This window comes from Macrobrachium rosenbergii, chromosome 55 (assembly GCF_040412425.1).
Source record: "Macrobrachium rosenbergii isolate ZJJX-2024 chromosome 55, ASM4041242v1, whole genome shotgun sequence".
In the NCBI taxonomy this organism is placed as follows: domain Eukaryota; kingdom Metazoa; phylum Arthropoda; class Malacostraca; order Decapoda; family Palaemonidae; genus Macrobrachium; species Macrobrachium rosenbergii.
This window is the reverse complement of record NC_089795.1, coordinates 8,401,478-8,409,611: the sequence shown is the minus strand read 5'-3', so window position 1 is coordinate 8,409,611 and position 8,134 is coordinate 8,401,478. Positions and strand designations below refer to the sequence as shown.

At 33.2% G+C, this 8,134-nt stretch overlaps 1 long non-coding RNA gene across 1 annotated transcript; it reads left to right on the top strand.

Moving 5' to 3' along the window:
- The first annotated feature begins 3,263 nt into the window (after window positions 1-3,263).
- Window positions 3,264-7,043, top strand: LOC136835209 (uncharacterized). Its single transcript, XR_010852047.1, has 3 exons — window positions 3,264-3,381; window positions 4,498-4,583; window positions 6,732-7,043. It is a non-coding gene; the product is annotated as an uncharacterized lncRNA (long non-coding RNA).
- The last annotated feature ends 1,091 nt before the right edge of the window (window positions 7,044-8,134 follow it).

Below are 8,134 nucleotides of genomic sequence, written 5' to 3'. Positions count from 1 at the left end.
CTTGTAAAGGAACATGGGATCTTTCCAACACTGCTGAAACTGTACTGCTCTGTCAGAAGAGTATAAAAAATATTTACTTCAAAGATCATCATCGTACCAGTAAATTCAACTGAATATTGTGTTGTGAGCAAATATATGTATATAATTATATCTATCTATCTATCTATCTATATATATATATATATATATATATATATATATATATATATATATATATATATATATATATATATATATATATATATATATATATATATATATATATATATATATATATATATATATATATATATATATATATATATATATATATATATATATATATATATATATATATATATATATATATATATATATATATATATATATATATATATATATATATATATATATATATATAGATATATATATATATATAGATATATATATATATATATATATATATATATATATATATATATATATATATATATATATATATATATATATATATATATATATATATATATATATATATATATATATATACATATGTACGTTGTATGTATATATACGTCGGTGTTACGTGCTCTGTCACGCACTACTTTTGGCTGTGCTGCCGCTTATCAGGCCACTTCCGGTAAGTGTCACGTCACGCTTACGCAGTGCGTACATTTGCGGCGCATTATAGTACGCTTGCTTTACGCACATTGGCCCATGTCACAAATCCAGTTAATCACCTCGCGTATGGTCACGTTTCATAATTTTCGGCCGTGCATGGGCATGTGTGCCTTGATACGTGAATGTGTGAACTAAGCATAACCCTCTCCAGTCCAGACGGGCTGACCCAATTGTTTACGCTCAGGTCTTGGTCATTTACTCCTGGGTGAACAGTTGAAGAGTTATACGCACTGGAGGTTTCCACAAAATGCTTTCTAATTTGACCCGTGTAATTTCTATTATCACTAAAGTGGTACCATTGGATAGCTGAAAGTTTATTCTACGGTATATTAAATGTTCTCAGAAATAAGATAACACCTACCACCGTTTTAAAGGTGATGAAATAGGACCAAAAATAATTTTTAGCATTTCTTATTCTCTTCCTCTGTCTTCAAAGGTCAAAAAATATATTTTCTGGTTAATCAAATGTAATAAATTTTACGTAAGTAGATAGAGCATTCCTTCCTTATAGTGATAGTAAATATTTCAGTCGACATAAATTAATATTTTATGAATGACAAGGCAATTAACAGAAGCGACCATAAGGCCCAATACGGGTGTTTAGTTTATAGCCGGCGTTGGCAACACTGACCATTGACTAGGTTCGTCATCATCCTACGTGGAATAAGTCTTCTTCTTCTTTTTCTTTTAACGTGCTTTTATTCCCATTTTTGTATGGGGTACGCACGATGCCGTCTTTTGAAGGACTTTTTGATTTGGCTTTGGGGTAGACCTGTGCTCTCGATCGGCTGCCCTGCCTGACATTGCTTAGACCCCGGTACGTATGTTTCATGTATCATACCCGACCCAACGCCCTTTCTTCCCAGCAGCGAGAAGTTATTGCGCGGGTATGGCGAGAGTTCGAGATGTGTGAGATGTTTGTTATGTTTTTAGAAGGTGTTGTAGTGGCTTTGTTTTGTGTGTGTATTTAGTCTGTAACATCCATTTGCTTTTTAAGCAAACCTATCCGTTGATCACATATATAATCCCGGGATGTCTACACGGATAGCAAAGTGTCTGCCTCTCTGATCAGCCGGCTGAAATTTAAAAATGTATCAATGAGTTTCTTTTTTTAAACAAACCCAACTGTAGAATTGGAACTCAATGATACATTTAAAGAAAAATTTCACTTAACCCACGTGGGATGATGTGTATATATATATATATATATATATATATATATATATATATATATATATATATATATATATATATATATATATATATATATATACTGTATATATATATATATATATATATATATATATATATATATATATATATATATATATATATATATATATATATATATATATATATATATATATATATATATATATATATATATATATATATATATATATATATATATATATATATATATATATATATACTGTATATATGTATATATACTGTATATATGTATATATATATATATATATATATATATATATATATATATATATATATATATATATATATATATATATATATATATATATATATATAACCCTCATGATAATAGCTTTTATAGCTCCACACCTAATAATATCGAAACAGGATTCGAATATCAGGCAATGATCGAACAATATGATCTGGTTTCAGTAAATTCATTGACCACTGTTCGAATTAGCCGCTAATTATACCACTTACGACATATATAAATTATTATTTAATGCCACTTTGTCTCCCTACCTTCTCAATTTCCCACAAATTTTCGGATATATTTATCACTGCAAGCCTTGAATCCATATGGCAAATCGCTGAAGGTGACCTTTTACCGTACTAGATTACGAACCTACTCACCTTTAATTAGTAATAATAAGTTTAATTGTAAAAATGACCTTGCACTCATTGGTGCGAGTTAAGAAGCCCACCTTTGAATCACCTTAACAAAAGTGTTCTATGTTATTTTTGTCTATGACCATGTCATTGTGACGCCATGTCACATTCACTAATAATAATGATAATAATATCATTTGTTTCAGCTCCGGGCTATATACGATGAATGATAAGATGAACACAATTCAGTATACTAAATTAAGTACGCTAGTAAAAAGTAATATTCATGAACTCTTATGCCCAAGCACTGCTGAAAACAACAACAACTATACTAATACTAATAATAATAATAATAATAATAATAATAATAATAATAATAATAATAATAATATTATTATTATTATTATTATTATTATTATTATTATTATTATTATTATTATTATTATTATTTCATATGGGCTAATTACTGATACATAATTGGGGTAGTTCGCTAAAAAGGAAGAGTGCCCGGCAACTCTCATTAATAATAATAATAATAATAATAATAATAATAATAATAATAATAATAATAATAATAATAATTTCTGTCGATTTTGTGATCATCGTCTGAAACTTCTTCGGTGGCGAAAGGGCCATAAAGCGACGTCCCACGAACAGGCAGTTGTAGCGGTTGTTGGCTGTTATCCTCAAGAACCCCTTGTTTCAGTGTTGCGGTGTCTTCGGCTTGGTAAGACAGGTTTCGTTGACACGAACTCGACTTTCTCGTTCATTTGCGTTTGGGATCTTGGCCGTGCTGTACTGGACGGTCGTTGGTTTCACTTTGTTTCACGTCGTTTGGTTTTATGTGCAGTCCTCCACAGGGATGATTCCCTTTCTGACGGGCCTTTGTACGTTTTCAAAGTAAGTTGCTGCTTATATTTTATAATATAATTGTGATTTCTCGTCAGGTCGTATCTCCTGTGGAACAAGAGAGTAGTTCTTTTTCAAATTTGTTTTCTTCTTGTGTGATCTTCTCGTCACTTCAGGCGGTATTTTGTACGGTCTTGGTGCGCAGTGTAGAAATGCTCTCTAGCCTGACAGTTTGTTCTAGGTTCAAATAGCCTATATGCTTCACGTGCGTGTCTTCTGTTTTACAATATTCATTTGAGGTCTAAAGAAGCTTGAGCAGTTTCTCAGATACGTTGTATTGTGAATAGACTTTGCAAGATTTTAGGCGTGAAGGCGTGCTTCAAGGTTTGTTGGGTTGGGGAGTGGATACTGTTGCCATTGTTTTACAATATTCATTTGAGGTCTAAAGAAGCTTGAGCAGTTTCTCAGATGTGTTGTATTGAGAGTAGACTTTGCAAGATTTTAGGTGTGAAGGCGTGCTTCAATATTTGTTGGGTTGGCGGGTGGATTTTATTGCCAGTTTTGAGTCTTATATCTGAAATATTTAGATTGTGGTACTTGAGCTATGACATAAAGTTGTCGTATGAAAGTTTTTCTTTTGCGGGTTTTGTATATTCAAATATTGATATTTTCGATTTTTTTTTTGTGATTTCCTACAATAGCAGTTCAAAATGTTTGTTAGGTATTGTTGTAGATTGCCCTTCAACATGGTACTTAAGACTTAGTTTCGAAACCTATTATTAAGCTGAACTACGTTGGTTTTATTCTAGCAATCTTACGCAGTGCTACGGATGTCTTCATTTTAACTTACGCTGCAATAGTTAGTCTTACGATGCAGTAGGGTTAAGTTTCTTGAGAATTAGAGAGGCTTAACTCGACTACCATAGCCTTCCTAATATGGGATATATTAAGTTGATTTAAACTTTAATGACTGTAGGCTTAAGTGGCGATAAACTAGTAAAAACGCTTATCAGTATTTAGAAAGCCTTGCTTGCTGCTCCTAGTCTTAGTATTTTAAAACTTATCAGATGGCCCAGCTGATTGTAACAAATAGTCAGCCTTATGTTCTTTCCACTTGCTAGAAGATTGTGTGCTTTAATATACAGTATATGTATTTTTTTATTTCAGGTCAGGGTGTGTCGTTAAATAATCGTTCCACAATGAGTTATTTGTCTTAGATGTACTGATACTTTACGACTAAACAAAATTAATGGGTGAGTATTTATTTTTAGTCGAGTGACTTAAGCAACCCCCCAAACATTTTTTAGCCTAAGTTTTTTTCAGAATCAAAGCTCTTAAGTTATTTTAATTTTCGGCTATGTTTTAATGCATTTGGTCTATTTTTTCAGATTCAAAACCTTAGTTTTGAGAATTTTGAAAGTTTTAAGTTTTCTTTAAAATTGCTAAGGTTAACAGCTTTGAACATTGCAAGAAATTTTAGGATTTGCTTCAGCTTCAGAACTGTTTTTTAAAGTATTTAATTTTTATTATTAGTTTAATTATATTTTATAAAGTTTGTGTGTGTGTGTGGAAGTTTGTGTGTGTGTGGAAGTTTGTGTGTGTGTGGAAGTTTGTGTGTGTGTGGAAGTTTGTGTGTGGAAGTTTGTGTGTGTGTGGAAGTTTGTGTGTGGAAGGTAATTTTTGAAAGTTTGTAGAGTAAATCTAGTATTTTTTTTATTACTGTATTTAAACTTGTTAAATTTTGTTGAAACTGTTGCCTTATGTGGTTTGATCTTGTAATTTCAGCATGTTTTGTTTTTTAGAATTGTAAAGTTTAGTTAAGCCTATTTTGGAATTTTCAAGTTTTTGAACAGTAACAATTTTTAATGCTCTTGAGTATTTCAGCTTCACAAGTTTGTGTTTTGCGTGTGAATTGTTTTGCGTGTGAATTGTTTTGCGTGTGCATGCACAACAGGAAGTTCAAAAACATGCATGTGTGACTGTCACCATGCACAACAGGAATTTCAAACCAACCAAATTCTACCTTAGGTTAGTACTGCAAGGTTGATAGTTTTCGTGTAGCTAGGACTTAATGGGAAGTTAGATATGGAGCTTGAAATATAGGATATGGTAGAGTAGAGTAAAGAACGTGCTAATTTTATATAGATGCAGGGGTTAGGATAAAGGTAATAAACACTGTCTATCTCTTAAAGATGTTGGGAATTGACTGGGGTAAAAAAATAAAGTGATAGTCAGACTTAGGGAGACATTTGGCAGTGCAAGTTATATTAACTTTGACAGTGCGCTATATTAATAGCAGAGGGTATTACAGTAATTGAGCCCTTTGTTTGGTCGTGAGATTTAAGTTTGAATGTATTAGTGCAGCTGAGAATAGAGAAGGGTACCTGACATGCTTTTATAACTTAGTATTTCGTAACTTACAATTTCATTCCCACTAGTAAATAGGGACTAGACAGGTAACAGGCTGATCTTAACGATTTTCTAAGAGGCTTAGGTCTTAGGATGTAAAAGAATTTTTTAGACACTGATGTCATACTTGTCAGATATTTTAATAGGCTGGTTAATAGTGGAAATTGTAATTCAAATTTGGGCAGTCTTTAACACCGTTGTGTCAACGTGCTGAACACCCCCACCCTCCGCCCTCTTACTCTTAGTGCAAAGCTTTCTTGTTAGGAAATCGACAGTTCAGATTGCATTGCACATGTTCTGACCCCTACCTTCATCCACCTTTCCTCCAGCACAGAAGCTTGTTTCGGGAACCCTTTTCTTATTCTGAATTCCCCAACTTAATTTTTCGCCCCGTGGGGTTGTGCAGTTTAAATTCCCCTAAGACTGGATACTAAGGGACGAAAGTTGCCAGATAGTTTGCATCGCATGGCTCCTTTCATAGTTATGTAGCACAAAAGTTAGATGCGGTTGTTTCAGTGTAAGATTGGTGCCCTATTAAATATTTCTTAAAGATTGGCACTCTCTATCCTGTTGTCTTTTCAGGAGTTTGAAGGAACAGTGGTGGTAATATATGGGATTGTTAATGTGGTGGTAAGATTTGGGATTGTTAATGTGATGGTAATATATGGGATTGTTAATGTGATGGTAATATATGGGATTGTTAATGTGATGGTAATATATGGGATTGTTAATGTGATGGTAATATATGGGATTGTTAATGTGATGGTAATATATGGGATTATGTGAAAGTTGATGGTAGTTTGAAGTAACACTACTAATACGTGGGATTAATGGGAAAGTTTGCTTTTACGGTATAGTATTAATTATAATTAATAACCTTAGAATAGCTGCTGGGATTAATTGAACAGGCTATTTTCACTTTGAGGGCAGGTTACGTTATGATAACGCCTAGTATATTCTAAAACCAAACAAACTACTTTTCTTATGCACAGGCTCTTGGTGTAGCTGCAGCAGACCATAACATCGACACTAATACTAATGGAAAGCAACGCTTTTCGTTAAGACTGAATATCCTGTGAGGATTCGAAGCGCACTAAATTCGGTTACCCCGACAATTAGAACTCGACTGTAGACGCTCTGCATATAATGTGAGGATTCGAAGTGCTCTAAATTCGGTTACCCAGACAACTAGAACTTGTAGATGCTGTGCTCTACCTTCTATTCAATTTTTTAATAATCTAACTACTTTGGATGTGTAATAGTGTTTGTGTATGAAGACCAGCATAATAATGTCTGTAAACCCTTGTCCTTTTCTTTTTTTTTTAACCTCAAAATGTCATGTGGTGGGGTAGACTTTGTAATACCCTTTGAAAGACAAAGAATGTCCTATGAAATCAAAGGAATGGTAGTTACTGATTGGTTGGCTAACAGAAGATGGGGAAACTGACATGAGAAATGAAGTAACTGAAATAATGGTTTTTAATGTTGAGGAGATTAAAGTTTATTAACCTCGAATTTTGGTGTTTACTTGCAATAGTCTATGCAGAATTAAACTTCCTATTCAGCCAAGTGATAGTGTTTTGACCCCTCTGATGACAGGAATAATTGTTTTAAGATCATTCCTTATGATCTGGAGATCGCATTCGGCCGAGAACACTTGTAAGGTGACGAGCGATAATAGTTGGAAGTGAAAATTCACTTTGACATGAGATATCTCCAAGAAAATATTTCGAGGGAATCTTACAGGGTTGAATAGTCCAAATTGTTATGTAAAGGTTATTAAGTTTGTAAAAAAAAGTTAAGCAAGCAGCAAATTTTCATTGGTGTAACTATAAGTTGAAGTTACTGTTACTGTCGATGGTTACTACAACACAGGCATTAGCGTTGGTCTTGTATGTATCGGATAAGTGCGGCGATAGAAATGCAAGATCTTTGCATAATGCATTGTTTGATTAGTTGGTGGCCTTGTCTCTGGCTCTAAAGTTTTTGAATGTTCAAGTTGCTCAAAGGATTTCGTGAGGATGGGGCTGTGCTTCTGGTCCTTAGTTTTGCCAATCTCTTACACTTAGTTTTAGAATTGCGAGTAAATTGTGTCCGCTTTAGAATTGAGAGCGCCAGGACGAAAACTAATGGAAATCGGTCTCCCTTTTATCCTGGCTACGATCCGCAAACTTTGGATAGCTAAGGTCAGTCACCTAATTTTGGCTTTACATCTGGTTTTTGTCGTTTGTGCACCGCCACCAAACATTCTTCAATATGTTTATACTTAAAAAAAAAAAAAAAAAAAAAAAAAAAAAATCGAGCACCTTTTTCGTGGTTTGTTTCCGAGATACTTCCTTCCATGGCAGAGTAATGAATAACTAATGCTGATAACTACTGTCAGTTATTAACCAGC